Source organism: Benincasa hispida, chromosome 6, assembly GCF_009727055.1.
Source record: "Benincasa hispida cultivar B227 chromosome 6, ASM972705v1, whole genome shotgun sequence".
In the NCBI taxonomy this organism is placed as follows: Eukaryota; Viridiplantae; Streptophyta; class Magnoliopsida; order Cucurbitales; family Cucurbitaceae; genus Benincasa; species Benincasa hispida.
In genome coordinates, this window is record NC_052354.1 from 50,529,618 (window position 1) to 50,549,198 (window position 19,581).

The following is a 19,581-nucleotide window of genomic DNA, read 5'->3' on the forward strand; positions in this document are numbered from 1 at the left end:
CTATCTTATATAATTATATTGTTTTATAAAATAATCGAAACTCCTTTACTGGTCCATTAAAAATAAATAAAGAAATAAATAAGAACTCCTTTATTGTTGTATAAATATAAAATAAAAAATAGAAAATAATTTATTGTTCATGGGTTACTGTGCACTTTTTCTCCCTGTTTTATCATCTCTGCCTTTTTATTGCTTTCAGTAAGGCTTTAAATGGTGGTAATGATAAAAACAATGTCGAGGCTTTGGCTTCGAGAGCGAGGGTGAGGTAGTTCGTTCGTCGAGCTTGGAAGAAGCAGATGTTGGACGGAATTCTTATTTGCCCCCTTGGATTTAGAAATAGTTATTTTAAAATCCAATTCTTTTATCTTGAATTTTGATGTTTAAATCTGTTATAAGAATAATATCAGATGGAATGTCAAACACTACCTAACCTTATATACATAAGAGAATTCGAATCCAACAACTTCATGAATTAGTGTCTCAATCTGAATATACAAAGATCATAGGTAGTATTATGTTTCTAATGAACTATACCAGACCTGATATTGCATACTCCGTTAGTAGATTGAGTAGATATACACATAATCTTGATAAAGATCATGTTGGAGTTAATATCATAAATCGAGTATATCTTCTAGTTTGTAAAGACAAATTATGTACATAATAAAATAAGAGATATTTTATTAATGTCTAGACTACATTAGTTCAATCTAATAAACTAAGATCCAAAAGTTATTTTATGAAACTTAAACATGCATGTAGAAACATACAGGTGAATCATGTTTAAGTAATAACCTAAATAGTTTATAGTAGATAGATAAAGCTGGGTATCTCATCTTAGTGACACTACAAATACAGTCTGTTTTGTAAATGTTACAATTGTTGTAAAGTGCTACAAATGATCCGATCCTGATCGTTCATGTGGAGACATGTGTGCATGGGTATTCTATACAAAGAGCTTGTATAAGACCAGACTGCGAAATGAATAGTCTCTCTATATAACACCGTTGCTATAAGAGACTTACATTTCACTAGGATGACCATAGGTGACTTGACCTTAATCTTGAGTGAGTTGTGAATTCTTGTCTATGAGGGAAATCCTTTGATTTGTATGGGTGAGAATGGTCTTGTTAGTCGACTCAACAAGCCTACCATTTTGGGGACTTGTCCAAATAGGGCGCTGGGAACACAACTATACATGATGGAAATTCACTCCTTTCCCGACCTTAGGGAAAGTAGATAAATTGCTCCCTTAGTAGCTAATTCTAGGTCTTGAACATTGGGACCTCAACCTCTCATTGGCCCGGGAGGTGTTAGTTTATAGCTAGACTATAAACTATTTGTTCATTAGAGGGATTAGTGGTATTTAAAGAGTTAGATGTAAGTAAAGGGGTGAAACGGTATTTTGACCCAGCTATAATTATGAGCAATTTGTGAAGGGTCGATTCACTATTGATTGATTATATTCATGGACACAAAAGTAAATCTACAGTGCGAAGTGCAGCTATCGTTCTCTAGTGGAGTGACTGATGCTTGATTTTATGATGTGGATTATGATGATATGCGATGATGAGATTGTGTTGAGCACTCAAGTTTCTTCAGCGAAATCTAAGTGTAAACTCCACTGAGTTTCCTGGTAAGTCCAGGATCGAACTCAGGGACTTGTGAAAACAGGTTGCGTTGGTAATTTTTAGGAAAACTTTGCGGTAACCAAATAAATAAATAGTTGTTGGTTTGTTGTTGATTGCGTTAATGAAAAATAAACAAATGCAGCGGATTTGAGAAAAGTCAGTTGTGTGATAGATGAATTGAGTATGCGGATGAATGAGTTGAGAAGGTCTTTAGCTAGCGTTACTTGGAAATGCGTCGAACTATGCGATCATGCTACAACCATGCACAACAGGTCATTTTCCAATGCAAATGCGATGCTCCTAAGTCTAGGATGCATGTGTTGAATAAAAAAGTGTCCATAGAGCTTATTCCTAAGTCTCTACTCTTGTCCTATGCAATGATTCAAGATGCATAAAGGCAAGGGGACCGCACACAATCATATCCTATCTCTAGGATGCATGCGATGCATTAACAGTAAACAATGCTTATTCCTAAGCTCCTATCTCTTGATTATGCGTTCTAATCTGACTCTCCCGAGCCTAGATTCTAATCTGACCTTCTCAAGTCTAGATCCTGTCCTTAGACTACCCTCCCGAATATCTCTAATGGACGAATGAAGCATACATAATACAAGATAATCGTATAGAATGAAGATTCCCTAGTTGTGCTAGCTAAATGCTTCTCAACCCATTCACTGATTTACCCACTCATGCGTAAATAACAGAGAGCGAACAGATATAGAGAAGTAAATTCCATTTTTATAAATGAGTTTGAGTACAAAATAACAATGGAAGTTAAAGGTAGAGACCCTGGTAGCAATTCCTTGCTGACTGAGGCTTTTACACTGTCAATCTCTATTCGATTCCAAAGATATTCCTGCTTCCGCAGGCGTCGGCCCTCTCTCTATCCTTGAAGCTTCCGGTGCTTCCTAAGCTTACCAGAATGATCTGTCGGCACAACCTCCTTTCTTGCGACCTCTTTGAAGTAAAAGAAAATCTAAGAACTAGGCTTCGTAAGATGGTGAACTCCTGAACTCGTGGAATGATGGAACCCATTTTCTGAAGGGTGCCCTTGGTATTTATAGAACATCCAAGGTGAACGGCGGCTTCTCTCTCATGATTGTGCAGATGGGATGGCTTTAATTCTGATTGATGCACTGAATATTTTTCATCGAAAAGCTACATGTACTTGTTATCGTTAGCGACTGTCAGCTTAATTCGAATTTGACTATCATCAGCTTTCTGTCCCATCGTGATTAATTATGCCTTTCACCTAGATGGGCCCACCAAGTTGCGCTGAACAAGTTGCGACAATTCTTCTTTAGCAAATGTTTGCGAACACGATCACCGCAAAGCCTTGCGGTGATGCTGCGCTCAACCAATGATTTCCTACGATTGCAATTTCCGCCTTACTTCATTGCATATTCTACACAAAAATACAAAAATTAACTGTTTTAATGCGATGAACGCATGCGATCACAATATTATAAAATTGATGCTTAATGGACGTAATTTAACATGTTTTATCAACGCAAGCCAACATTGTTAAAGAACTTAGCACTATGATAACGTGCATTTCTGCCCTTAATCAGAACACCACAAGAAAACGGTATTGCAGAAAGGAGAAATCAAACCTTGTTAGACATGGTCCGATCAATGATGAGTTATTCTTAGTTACCTCAATCCTTTTGGGGGTATGCAGTGTAGACTACAATATATATTCTAAATGTTGTTCCTAAAGGAAATCAGACATGAGGATTTCCATGAGCAGCAAAATGATCATTCCAAATTTCAATCATTTATGAACATTAAAAATTACAATCAAGGAACGAAAACTTACAGACTATGCATACAATGAAATTACAACATGCTTTTCCACAGATCAAGGGATAGAATTACACATACCTTTGAAGACTCATCTTTAACACTCTTGATCACGAACACTTGTTCACAGCAAGACGATAATCACGAACGCTCAAACACTTCGACCGCTACACTGCACGATCATGGCGACCACGAACTTAGCAAACTCCAAGACCACGGATACAACGAATGACCTCCAATAAACCTCGACAATGTTGAGTTGATTATGACACTACCACAATGGCAACCTTAGTATTCTCGGTGTGAGAATCCAGAAGTGTGGGTTATGTGTGGACTTGGTTAGAAGAAGAGACAGGAGGAGAAATCGTGTAAACAATTGAGCAAGTGAGAGATCATAGAGGTCTATAGTATAGACGTTGCCCAATTGTTTAGAAGCATCCATGCGATTGTTTAGCTAATCGCCTAGTTGAGTGACTATCGTATAGAAACACTCCACGATCGTCTAGTCTCTCTTCAGCTATCGTTTAGTAAATATCATTTACTTGACAGCCAACTTGAGAACTTTTCGAGAATAGAAATTCCCAATTCATCAACTACTAAATTTAGAAAACAATTTTCCTTTTATCTCACGGTTACCATGAAACCACCAATAACCTCCCACTCAATTGGTTATTAGAGAAAAAGAGATAATTACCCAATAATTAATATAATTATAAATATACATGATAACCAACTTACCATACTATATTTATAACCATAGTTTTAATATTTCATCTCATGAAACATATAAATCATAGCTCTTTTTCTATTCCATGGTACTTAATGTAAATGTCGTTTACATTAATCCTCCACTTGATGCATCTCATACATCACACCGATCATATCATATAAAATTAAATTATCTCTTGTCAATTTGAACATTTCAAATCAACACTAGGAACTGATCCTCAACTTGAATCCATTGAGCTACCAAAGGGACCTTATGGACCTGTAGCTCGAAGTTCTAACGGTACATGAATAACTGACTAAACTCTTTAGTCACGGGGTCCACCATCTATTAAGTGTCAGGCACTCCACTAAAGACAGACAGCTGAACTCTCCTTACTATAGATATATTATGTGTCCATATCAACAAATCAACAGTACGATAACCCTTCACAGATCGCTCATAAGTACAGCTGGGCCAATAACCGTTATGCCCCTGTAGTTACATCTAACTCCTTAGATGCCACTGATCCCTCTAATGAACATAAATCATAATCCTAGTATGACTGAGTCCTCTTTTCCAAAGAGAAGCTGTGGCCACTATGTTCAAGCCCTGGAATCAGCCCTTAAGGGAGCAATCTATCTACTTACCCCTGCTTCAAGGAAGGAGTGAATTCCATCTTGTGTAACTAAGTTCCCAACTCCCAAATTAGACAAGTACCAAAAAAGGTAGGGATGTTGAATTGACAATCTGGCCACTCTCACCCATACTAATCAAAGGACCGCCCTCAAAGGCAGAAGTTCCCAAAACACTCAGGATTGAGGTCATGTCACCTATGGTCGTTTAGGTGAGAAGTAAGTCTCAAGTATCAATGATGTTATATACAGAGACGAGTCATCTCGTGGTTTGGTCTTATACAAACTCTTTGTATAGGACACCTCCGCTCGCACGTCTCCACATAAATGGTTAGGATCTACCATCTGTAGTAGTTCATAACATTTGTAAACCTCTACAAAGTGGGTCGTATCCATAGTGTCACTAGGATCAGGTTTTCCTCCTTAATCCTTATACTATAGACGTTTTTAGGTTATCATTTAAGGCATGATCCACTTGTATATCTCATATACATGCTTAAGTTTACTACAATAACCATGGAGCTTTTTTTTTTTATTAGATATGAGTAAATGTCAAATAAAATAACTCTTATTTTATTCATAACAATGTGTACAGTTTACAAACTACGAGACTCCGGGAGAATTAGGACACCAATCCCAACAATCTGTGTATCACATCATTTGTATTACCTATACAAAATGGGCCGCATCCAATAGTATTACTAGGATGAGATATCCAATTTCATTCATATACTTATAGACTATTTAGGCTATATACTATTAACTTGATCCTGTATGTCACCACATAAAGTTAAAATTATTCATACTATAGCCATGGATATGTTTATTGGATTTTCATGATAGAATGAAAAATCAACAACTTTATTGAATAAGATACTCAACAATATTTTATTGATAAATAGAATGTTTAATACAAAATTTACGAATTGTGAGTTCTAAGACATTCCCAACACTTATGCTAACGCAAATAAACATTGGCAGAAATCTAGATATTGAATTGAATTTTTGTTGTTTAGGGCTATGCTTTTCTCCACGCAAATTGTATTTTTTCGGGAAAAAACATATGTTGACACAAGAAATTGTGTTGCCAAAAATGGTGTTTATGCCGACGAAAATCGTTTTTATCGGGAGGAACTTCTTCCGACATGGATATGATGACGATTATGCCGATGCAAAAAAATGCGTCGGTATAACCTATCCCGATGTTTTTAATACTTTGCAAACGTTTTTTTACGTGGGGAAAGGTGAAAATTCTTGTAGTGTGTACCTACGAGCAATTTGTGAATAGTCATCGTACTGTTAACTGGTTATATTCAATGGACACAGAAATATATTTGTAGTGCGAAGAGTTCAGCTGTGGTCTTTAGTGGCGTGTTTGACAGTTAACAGATGGCAAATAATTTAATTAAAGTTTAATTAATTATTCACGTACCGTTGGAGCTTCAAGCTATAGATCCAGTAGTCCCCTCTGTAGCTCAATAGAAATTGGTGAAAATCAAAATTTGAATTAATTTGAATTGTTCAAATTAATTGAAGGAATTAATTATATGTGATATAATTAATTTAATCTAATTATATATTATATAATTACTATAATGTATTTGATACATTATAATATAAAGTTTATTTTACAGAAAATAAATATTTGAATATGATTCAAATATTAAGTATATGAATTTGATTCATATTATGAAATTTAATATAACTGAGTTTTATATTAAATGTCATTGATGTGAGAAGTAAAATTATAGGTTATATTGTATTTGATACAATATTAAATCATAGGTTATATATTTTATGTTATATAACCTTTGGTTATATATATATATATATATATATATATATACACATACTAAGGCAGTTATATATATAATTATTTTATTATAAATTAAAATTATTTTTAAATTTTAATTTTTAATTATGATGAGGGAGGGAAATAACGTCCCTCCCCATTTTTCTCTCAACCCACATACAAAGTGTGGGAGTGGTTATTCTGATTGGGTTGTTTTTCTTCTTCTTCTACACAACAAAAGGCGGTTTTATTTTTTTTTAAGCTCTTTGAATCTCTGGAAAAACCTTTGCAAAGAAAAACCTTTCAAAGAAAACCTATCATTTCCTCTAAAACTCACTCTTCTAAAATAGTTAGAGCCTATACACTCTTGGATTCTCACCTAGACAATACATAAGTCTCTTTCGTGGTGGTGTTCTTTTTGGTTCAAGGGATTTCTTTTGAAGATCGGTCTTTAAAGGTAAGAGTTTCTTAAATCCAATTTTCTCTTCTGTATTTTTTTTAGCATACTGTAAAATTCTTTAATTGAATATATAATTTATGTATTTTCTTTTGTAAAATTCATATTCTATAAAATTGGGTTTTTGGTTTGATTCCTGTTTCCACTCACGAACCTTAACCGGTTCCTTCACCCCTTTCACCACATGCGCGTGCCATTGCTGTCGACCGTCCATCTGGGTTTGGGTAACCACGCAAAAAAGAAATAGCTTTTTATTACTTGTCCATTTAATTTTTCCAACCGTTTTGATCAACTTCTTCTTTAAAAACCCATAAACATTGATATGAAAAATTAGGTTTTTCCAATATTGTTTTATGCACTCTCTTCTATTTGTTTTCTGTTCCATTCTATTCTGAGCATTGTTTTCTCCTTGATTCCAATCCATCTTCCGGTGAGTGCATGCTTGAATTTAGATGTTGTGCACACATTGGGGAGCAATCAGAACGTCGATTGACACTGAGGTCGTGCCGTAATTGATTTCAAGGCAGTGATATCTCCATGGTGCAACAACTCTTTCGCATTTGTTTTTACACTTTACTCCTATCTTAGTCCTTAAACTTTCAAAAAAATTTATTTTTGTCTCTAATTTTTGCCTAAAACTTATTAAAGAAAAAGATCCATTTTTAACCTCTCCATGAGTCAACTTTAATTTAGCCTTTCATTTACAAATTTTCTTTGGAGTAATAGGTTTCTTACCAATTGTTCCCATAAACTTACAAGTCAAATGTGTACAAGGATCTGTTATGTTTCAATAATTATTGCATGCATGTTGTGTTCATAAAATTGAAAAATAGTTTAATGTGGAAAAAAAAAAAAAAATGCTCTTCTAACAATTATAATAAGGTTGGCTGAATTATATGAAATATCCTCAATTCAAGGCAGGTCTTAATTATGCATCTTAAATTTTAAAATGTTTTTATTTTAATTCTTGAGTTAATTGTTTTAAAAAAAAAATCCTTGGGAAGTTTTTTTTTTCCATTAAATTTGGAGACAAGAACTTACCATGCAAATTAATGTGTAAAAATTAGAAGGGGTCGCAACAACATTCACGAATCAATATATATATATATAATATTAACGACATGTGTCGAAAATAATTTTTGAAAAAATTAAAATCACTTATGTTATTTTTAAAGTCACTCAAAAAATGTTCTAATAATTTAAAATAAAATTAAATAATATGAAAATTGTGTTTAAAAGTGTAAAATTAAATATTGAATTGATTTTGAATGATTAAAAAGTGTATTTCAAAGTAATTTTAAATATGACAAAAATTATTTTAATAATTTCAAAATCACTCACAAACATGAATGATAATCGTTTTGAGGTTTTTTTTTTAATATAAAAAAAACAGTTTAAAAAAACAAAAGAAATTATTCAAAGCCTAGAAGGAAACTTCTATTGCAACAGGCTTTTTGAAGTGTATCATTTGACCTAAGTTTTTTACCATATTTTTTGGAGATTATTATTGACTTTTTAAAGAATGTGGGCTTTTGAACATTTGGGCCTACAACAAAGCTAGGGTTCTGGCTAATTGCCACAGATCTTTATGAAAGGGCCTTTTATTATTACATTTTGCAATTATGGGCCAAAAGTTCTTAAATAGATAAGTAGTATATATATGTCTGTTTATTTTCTATGAATTTATAAGCTTTCAAGGTGTATGATTAAAAATGAATCGATAAGTAATCGTTAGTATAAAAAATTTCGAATTTAATATTCATGGACGCAGCATTTTCCTTAATAAATTGATTTTGAAGGACAAGTGACATAACAAGGACATAAATAACTTTTTTCAATAATCGAGCCCATTCTAATTTCATTCTTTTGTATTCTAATTTCATTCATTTGTTTAGACGTTGTTTTAGATTGACCCTCCTATTCTAATTTCATTCATTTGAGACACTGAATAGAATTATGAAATTTAGAGCTAATATTTTAAAGTTAAAAAGTTTGTGTTTGAGGTATAAGATTGTAAGATGAAATCTTTCGATAAATGTGCAAAATAGAGAAATAGAGAAACATGATATTTTTCGATAAATGTGCAAACTTTAATAATAAATACTATTGAAGTTGAGTTGTTTAATACTAATTTATGAAGTTGATTAGCTAAACACCTTAATTTATATATATTGACTTGTTCAACATGATCTTTATAAGATTCTATCAATATTAAAAAAAAATTCTCTTCTTTAGGGTAGTCTTATTATGTTAGTCAACTTTTAGTTGTAGTAATGTTTTCAATCTGTCTTATCATACTTTCTAAGGAGGGATATAGTAAATCTCTTAAATAGTTCTTTTCGTACTCTAACAAAATTGGGATTTCATTATATTTAAAAACTATCACAAACAGTATTCGTGATACTAATATTGTGTCATTGTATCACCTGTAAAGATAAGAATATCAATGACAATTTAAAAAATTGTCGTAATATCTTATTTAATGACAATAATTAACTATCGACAATGAAATTTACCTAACGTTTATAAACCGTCATTGTCACGTCTACTTTGAAAGGTTGTAACCGTCATTAATAAAGTAAAAATGGGTATGGTTATGTAGCCTTTTTGGTATTAATGATATTTATTAGATGTCTGCGAATAATATTTAGTGACTGTTTAACATTGTCGAAAATATCGTAACCATGACAGTATTTATTGGTAATACTAGGCTATACCATAACATATGTTATTTGTCAACAAATGCTCTATCACAATACAATTTTATTGTCCCTAAAATTCATATCTTTACAGTTTTGGTATTGTTTATATTTTTTATTGTTATTAATTTTTTGAACCCTGCCATTACTCATATAATTTCAATAATCATATTGAAATACAAAAACAACATGAACATAAAAAGGTTATATATATATATATTCTTTTTTTGACCATAAAGTTGATTATACAAACACATCGACTAATAACCATTGGTATAGGTTTTACAAGAAGCCATTAAGGAGTACATGTACATTACACTGAAAGTCTTGCCACAAATCCTATAAAACCCGTTATAAACATATCTATTGCTTTATGACTTCAATGCTCCAACAAAGTCTTCTAAAACCTGGACAGAAAGCGAAAATCAATCATAAGTTCAACTCAAAGCATCAATATATTGACAATGATAAAAATATAAGGTTTTACCTATACAAAGTTATGGATTTTTGAAACTCGCCAATATTGAACAAACCATTGATGTCATAACCTACACCCACAAGTATGAACAACCATAATCAAATTGGGTAAATTTTTTACTTACTTGTTGATGTTATAACCTATACCCACCATACATCCATATCAATGATCATATTACAATATTCAATTTTCTAATATCATATATTGCAATAATACTTAGGAAAGATTGTCTATTCAATAAAAAAAAAAAAATTCAACAAATCCAATTCAAACCATACATTCAATACATTCAACATGGTAGTAAACACACTATTACTGAACACAAAATAACATCTTAGCTTAAACGAGGAAGAAATAAATCATAAGCTACAATAGCCTACTCACAAACAATATGCGATCAATAAAGAAATTTGATTTGTTTCCTTGTTTTTTCTTTATTGTATTTAGGTGGGTGTGGAGAGGGGTACTTATTGGCCACTTTGACAATACAAACAATATGATTTCAAATGGTCGTAAACAAACATGACAAGTAACAAAATCATAAACCTATTGACCATCAATAAGTTGGTTGCATCCAGTTCATCAACATATACTTGTTTTTTTCATTATTATGTTTGGGATGGGGGAGGGTAACTATTGGCCACTTCTACAATACAAACTGAAGAATCTCTTAATGAAGAGTTCCATGAGCACGTTTGGATCGCTTCTATTTCACCGTGACCGAAATGCACCATATACATTCAAACGCACAATTATGCAAACAAACAGTAATTAACGATATGCTTTGAACAAGAAATAACAAGGGAGAGAGTTCTCGTAGCAGTTGAAGACACTCTTCAAACTATGGAACTCAATGCAGTCGAAGACCTCTACCCGAACAACCAATGCCCAGCAGATGTGTCAACTACAACAGCACAAACAACTGCAAACATACGAACGCAGCGGGGACAAAACCACCAGAAAAGGCCCCAGGTATTCTCGGAGTGAGAACCCAAAGCGTGGTCTTTGGTAAGTGTGGTAGAGGTAGGAGGAAGAACTGATCGTGTAGACGATAAGCAAGTGGGTGAGGATATGAAGCTATCACATAGCAAAATGCTTATCTCTTAGATGAAACTCTACGATCATGTAGATTTTACTGAACGATCATTTAGAGAACAATAGGCGATCGTTTAGCAAACATGACACACTATACGATCGTTTAGGAAAGATAACCGATCGTTTAGGACTTAGTGTGTGATCGTTTAGGTGCTAGGTAGGCGATCGTTTAGGCCCTTAGCGATTATCGTATAGACTCTCGAGTTTAAGCGATCGATTACATTTTTACACCAACGCCAACCTTCTGATCTTTTTCTGAAACATTTAAAATGAAACAAATTTCAATTTTATTCATCGTTACAATAACCGATGCTGTTTCCCACTAATGCACATCCGAGAGAGATTTTAGGTTAATTATCATATAAGTAACCAATTAAATTAAAATAAATATAATCATATTATATTTTTACCCTATAGTTTGATATCACATATCTACTATAGTAATTTCTCCTCCACTTGATATAAATTATATTTATCTAATTTTCTCCAAAATAATGTATCTCATACATGTAGCCAATTATATCATATATAATTAACCAGTCCAATTATATCATATTTAATTGAACTTCCTCTTGTCAATTTGAACATTTCAAATTGACCCAAACACTGATTCACGACTTTATCCAAGCTACCCAGAGGACCTAATGGACCTAATGGACCTATGGCTTCGAAGCTCCAACAGTCCGTGAATAGCTGACTAAACTCTTTAGCCAGAAGATCCACCATCCGTTAACTATCAGGTATTCTAGTAAAGACCAACAACTGAACTCTTCTTACCACAAATATATTTCTGTGTTCATCGAATATAACCAATCATGAGTACGATGACCCTTCACAGATGCTCGTAAGTACATTTGGGCTAAATTACCATGTTGCCCCTGTGGTTACATCTCACTCCTTAAGTACCACTAATTCCTCTAATGAACAATACAACATAGTCCAACTATGTGTGAACACCTCTCCGGCTAAGAGAAGGTGTGTGGCACTACATCGTTCAAGCCCCAGAATCAGTCCTTAAGGGAGTTATCTATCTACTTACCCTTACCTTGGGGAATGAGTGAATTCCATCTTGTGTAGCTGAGTTCCCAGCTCCCAAACCAGACGAAGTCTTAAAGTAGTAGGTTTGAATCGGCGATTTGGCCATTTGCACCCATACAAATCAAAGGATCGCCCTCAATTGCAGGAGTTCCCAACTCACTCAGGATTGAGGTCATGTTACCTATGGTCATCCTAGTGAAGTGAAGTCTCTATCATGAATGGTGTTATATAACGAGACGTTAACACTTCGTGTTCAGGTCTTATACAAACTCTTTGTATAGGATACGCCCGCTTGCATGTCCCCAACACGAATGATCAGGATCAGACCATTTGTGACAAGTCACAACACTTGTGACCATTCCACAAAGCGGGTCGCATCCGCAGCGTTACCAGGATAAGGTTTCCCTCTACTATCCATATACTATAAACCATTTTAGTTATCACTTAAGACATAATCCACTTGTATGTCACCACATACATGCTTGAGTTACATATTGATAACTAGGGATTTTAAGTTTATTGGTTTGTGGTAAAGCAAATAAAACATGCAACTGAGCAAAATACAAGATGTGAAATAAAATATCATATATTATACAACACAAGCGTTCGTACAAACTGTTTACAAACTACAGAACACGAGACTTTAGGGCATGAACCCCAACAATAAGGTATGATCCAGTTGTAGTGTCACTAAGATCAGGTATCCCTTCTTAATCCTTATACTATAAACCTGTTTAGGTTATCACTTAAGGTATGATCCAATTGTATATCTCATATACATGCTTAAGTTTTCATACAATAACTATGGAACTTTATTTATTAGATATGAGTAAATGCCAAATAAAATAACTCTTATTTTATTCATCACAATGTATACATATTACAAATTACGAAACTCTGGGAGAATTGGGACACCAATCCCAACAATCTCCCATTTGTTCTAATGCCTCGAGTGACTAATGTACAATACGAGATAAATACAAGTACAATATACAACAAACTAGGAAATACCATAGTATTATCTCTCTCTTGCCCTAGACAAGATGCCGCATGTCCCGTAGACCCAGAGATTCTAGATGACCCTCGAACACTTTTGCTGTGAGAGCCTTTGTAAACAGATCAACAACGTTTTGCTTCGTCGCGATCTTCATGACTATCACATCGACATGATGCACAATCTCCCTGATCAAGTGATATTTTCATTCTATCTGCTTGCCTCGACGATGACTCTAAGGTTCCTTCGAATTTTCCACAGCCTCGCTGTTATCACAGTAGAGAGTGATCAACAAATCCATATTTGGAGCAACTTCCAAATCTATAAGGAATTTCCTCAGCCAAACAGCCTCCTTAGCTGCTTCACAAGCGACTATGTATTCAGCTTCCATAGTGGAGTCTGCGATGTATCCTTGGTTGATGCTTCACCACACTACAACCCTCCATTTAGAGTGAACACTGACCCCGATGTCGATTTGCGAGAATCTCTATTGGTCTGAAAGTCAGAGTCTGTATATCCTGTAAGGATCAGATCTTTATCTCTATACACGAGCATGTAGTTCCTCGTTCTCCAAAGATACTAGAGGATCGTCTTGACTGCCTCCAATGATCTAATCCTAGATTGGACCAATAACGATTGACAATCCCTACTGCATAGCAAATATCGGGTCTGGTACACAACATTGCATACATTAAGCTTTCAACAGCTGAAGCATAGGGAATCCGTCTCATCTCCTTAACCTCTTAAGGTGTCTTAGGACATTAATCCTTAGACAAAATGATTCCATGCCTGAAGGGTAACAAACCCCTCTTGGAATCTTGCATCCTGTACCTGATCAACATTTGATCTATGTACGATGTCTAAGACAAGGCTAACCTTTTATTCTTACGATCCCGAATGATCTGGATCCCTAAAACATATTATGCCTCACCTAAATCTTTCATTTGGAGCTGGGCAACTAGCCATTTCCTAATGTTAGTCAGAAATCCTACATCATTCCCAATGAGTAGGATATCATCCACATACAGTACCAGGAAAGCTATGATGATCTTCTTGTAAACACAAAGCTCATCAATGTTCTAATCAAAGCCAAACGATTTGACCGCACTGTCAAATCTAATGTTCCATGATCGAGACGCTTGTTTCAGCCCATAAATGGATCTCTTAAGCTTGCAAACTCTTTGCTCTTGATCTGGAACTACAAACCCCTCTAGTTAAGTCATGTAGATGGTCTCTTCAAGATTACCATTAAGAAAGGTAGTCTTGACGTCCATTTTTCATATCTCATAATCATAAAATGTGGCTATAGACAAGAGTATCCTAATAGACTTGAGCATGACAACAGGTGAGAAAGTTTCCTCATAATTCACTCCCTTGAAATGGGTATAACCCTTTGCCACGAGTCTAGCCTTAAAGGTTTGCACCTTTCCATCTACACCTCTCTTGCGCTTGTAGATCGACTTACACCCTATAGGTTTTACCCCATCAGGCAGATCCACAAGCTCCCAAACTTGATTGAAGTACATAGACTCCATCTCTTGGTTCATGGCTTTAATCCATTCATCATTGTCAATATCCTCCATTGCATTCTTAAAAGACAATTGATCCTCGATCCCATCATTAGAAATGATGTTCTGGACTTCAATCAAACCCATGTAGCGATCTGGTGGGTTCATAACCCTCCCACTATGTTGAGCAGTCTCAAACATTGAGCTGGTTGACTACATATACCGACCTCAACAAATCTTGTTGATCTGTCAGTCTATTCAACAACTCTTGTTGTACCCTTAGTAGTCTCAGTCTCACTAGAAATCTCATGTAAAACAAACTTACTTCGTGGCTTATGATCCCAGATGTGGTCTTCTTCCAAGAAGATAATATTTATAGAAATAAACACTTTGTTCTCACTTGGATCATATAAGTATCCACCCCTCGTTTCCCTAGGGTAGCTTACAAAAAGGCAAACTTTTGAACGTGATTTCAACTTCTTCGGGTTAATCACAAACACGTGGGCCAGAGATCGCCAAATCTTGAAGTGGGGTAAACTACCTTTACGGCCTCTCCATAACTCAAAAGGTGTTTCAGAAACACTTTTCGAGGGAATGTTGTTCAGAATGTAGCATGCAGTCTGCACCGCAAAACCCCAAAACGAGTCTGGAAGATGAACATAACTCATTATAGACCGAACCATGTTCAACAAGGTTCTATTTCTCCTTTCTGATACACTATTCTACTGAGGTGTACTTGGGGCCAAGAGTTGGGACTTAATCCCATGTTCTATCATATAGTTCTGGAATTGGAGATCCATATACTCTCCACCACGATCAGATCGTAATATTTTTATCTTCTTACCTAACAAGTTTTCAACTTTAGCCTTATACTACTTGAACTTGTCAAGAGCTTCAGACTTACGTTGCATTAGGTAGAGATACTCGTACCTTGAATAATCATCTATGAAAGAGATGAAACATTCATACTCACTTCGAGCCCTAACACTCATCGGATACAGAGGTCTGAATGTACAAGCTCCAAGGCTTCCTTGGCTCTACAACCTTTTCCAGTAAAAGGTCGTTTGGTCATCTTGCCTTCGAGGCATGATTCACACACTAGAAAAAGGAGTTTTCTTCTAAAATCTTTAGAAGCCCACATTTCACCAAGTATTCAATCCTATTGAGGTTGATGTGACCTAACCTTAGATGCCAAAGATGGACATTTTCCTTAGGAGAAACCTTTGGTCTTTTTGTTGTTGTTGCTGTATTGAACATTTCAATATTAAACAAGGCTTTTATGACTAGCTGTACTTAACATTTCAGTATTTAACAAGGCTTTTATGACTAACGGCCTTAGTACATATAAGTTACTTTCCATTGAACCAAAACCAATCTCCACTCCATTCTTGAAATAAACACTTTATTCTCAGAAAAAGAGACGATATAACCTTGTTCAATGAGAAAAGAAACCGAGATTAAGTTCCTCTTAATATGAAGAACTACGAAAATATTATCCAGTAACAGAAAACGTTTCTTGTCCAAAAATAACTTCAGCCTGCCTACAACAACAGCTGAAACAACCTCATCAGTACTGACTTGAAGAGTCATCTCTCCTTGTGGCAATGTTTGCCAGGAACTAAATTCTTGGTAAGAGGAACTGACATGATTAGTAGCACTTGAATCAAGGATCCAGGCAAAATCATCATTCTTTACTAAACACGTCTCTAAGACCAATAAATCATATTTACTTTCTTTAGACATCCTCCTCTTTTGGAGAGTAGTGGGATCAGTATCAGAACCTAAATAAGCTCCAAGTTCCATTTAAGAGTACTTTTCTCTTCTATGAACTTTAATAGAGTCAGCAACACTTTCTTTCTCTTCCTGAAGTTTCATTTATGAATTGACACTACTAGTTTTGTCATCCATCTCTCTATGCTCGAAAAGTGAAAACTGACGTTCAAACAAATATTGAAACAAGTCCATGATCTCACGTGCAATGTCCATGTTCTCAACCCTTTTCGCTAAAACATTAGGTATGCTAGTCAATATGTGAAGTTGGGACAAATAATTAGACTTCATCCACACCTCATATGCATTATGAACACTTCGCGGTACATCAAGGGACGGGACTTGAGGACATTCCTCAACCATGACAAACTCAAGGTTATTTACCATGACATACGTGTTATAAGACTCCTTCCATTATATGTAACCGGTCAAACTAGAGGCATTAAACGGAAAATCAAACATGTTGTTGAAAACAAAAATGCATTGACCTATGTTAGGTTTTAAGAAAATACCCATTGAAAAACATAACAATACGGTTTAGAAAAACTAACATGAACCCCATGTGACATTTAGTTTCGCAATGACGCTTCAAAGGTTTAGGAAAAAAGCCGTCGAAGGGTGGTCAATTCATCTCTCATCTGAATTGAGACATTCTCAACTAATCATTAATACCAGAACAAGTCTTGCTTCTATAACGATTAGTCATCATTGATTTGGTCAAGAAATCATTAACTTACTTAACAATTTCCCGTATGACCCACCATTTTAGGCCCTAGAGTTTCGCCTCAAGCAGCCAATCTGAAGGGAAAAAAATCTGATTGGGGCAAAACCTAAAGCGACCCTATCCATTTTTGGAGTTCACCTTGATATTGACCAACTGCACAAAACCCATCCGAAGGGGGACGCTCCTAAGGTGCCATGAGGGAGTACAAAGTGATCCTACGGTGTGAACCAATGACAGACACCGTAGGACGTGTTGACACACACCCTTCACCCACTTACTATAAACACTCTCTCCGCCCACCTTGATATTGACTCATGCAAACACCATCCGAAGGGAAATGCTCCCAGGGCACCACGAGGCCAAACATGAATCTCACGCCATGAACATTTAGGGAGAAACGTAAGTGGAATCATTGACATATCAGATATATCTCTTCTTCTCACTGAGTATTTTATAACCTAGGGTTTAGTTTACTTAGAAAAAACACGGCTAAGAATTTTAACTAAGTGACTTTTTTAGGTTTGCCCAAGCGTAACTTTTACCTTGGATAGTTAAACAACTTTTGATCATCATTCATTAAACTCTTTAACGGAGTCTTTGACCAACTGTTGCTTTCTTGCAGAAAATCTATCTAATTCACCTTTCCAGGTAGGTTCCCAAGTAGAGGTGTTCCGTTTTCGTCAGCTTAAGTACCCTAGCCTAGGAAGAACCCACCTTAGATAAAAGGTCCCTTATAGATAGATTTAATACAATTTTAATCTTTTTTGCCAATCAATTTAATCCTATTAAATCGATTTAAAAAGATTAAATTAGGTTGCTAATCCCATTAGAACCTTGAACTTAGGTCTATCTCAATGCAATTTTAAAACCCTTTTAAAACATGAGTTCACCTTAAGTTCGCATGCAACTCTTTCTTATCGATTTTAGTTCTAATTTCTATTATAACGCTTATAACAGAAACAATCAAAACCATTCACAACGCAAAGCAAACACATACAAGGCATTCATAATGCTTATAAACAGCCTAAGTGTCATGCTTCATGCATTGTTCATTCAATCACCCTTATACTATAACACGTATAATATAAAGATGATGCATGAATATGCTATTGCATGCATAAATATAACTCTTATATTTCATGATGTATGCACATGCTTTCATGTAATTTCATCATGTCATATTATAACACTTATAATACATGATGCATGAATAATTGCATAACTTAAAGTGGGATTCAAAACTATATGTCATACACTATGCCATATAAACCATATACATCTCATGTATATAAAACAAAAATTGATGAACCGGGAAAATTAGCCTCAAATCCTAAAAAAAAACAACAGCAAACTATTGTAATAAAAAAGAGTCTCTGGTTCAAACAGGCAAACCGGATCTTGAACCGTCCAATTGAAGTCCTCATCTGCATTGATCGTGTACCAAAACCCTCGTGATTGTCTACACCAAAGAGTAAACGCTTTATTCAATCATTTACCTACGCTTCCAAAGCTAAAAGATCGTTTAGCAACGATCGTGAACCTTTTACTACGCGATGAAGCACAAGGTACGCGATCGTGCAATGCGCAACGCACAACACAAACTCTAAATGATCGTCTAAACGACAACGATGCGGCGAAGCACAATGTACGCGATCGTGCAATGCGCAACGCACAACACAAACTCTAAATGATCGTCTAAACGACAACGATGCGGTGAAGTACAATCGTCTAAACGATTGTTGCGCGAGTGCCTAAGTATCATATATCGCGTGATCATGTAGTTAGTAACTATGCGATGAACATCCTAACTACACGATCATTTAGTGTACGCGTCTTTTATTAAACGATGAGTATCATATGCTCCCATTCGATCGTTTACCTCCAACGTCTACACGATCGAGCAAGCAACGCTACACAATAGAGTAAACACTTTGCCCCATCATTTTGTATTAGCTAAATGATCGTTTAGTAAATATTACACGATCACATAGAAAAATCTACATGATCGTTTAGCCAGATCCCAACGATCGTTTACCTCAAGCTACACGACACAACTAACTCTTGGTCTTCATCTTCGCTGAGAAATTGCATCTCCATGCTTCGAAACTTTATCACGAACAACTCGACTAACTCAAACAATTTGAATTACAGACTCGATTGCATGTTAATTATGCCCAAAAACATAGGGGCCCTTACAAATTAACACTTTGTAATTTAAAGAAAGTTTTAAACAGAGAAAATTAACCCGTAA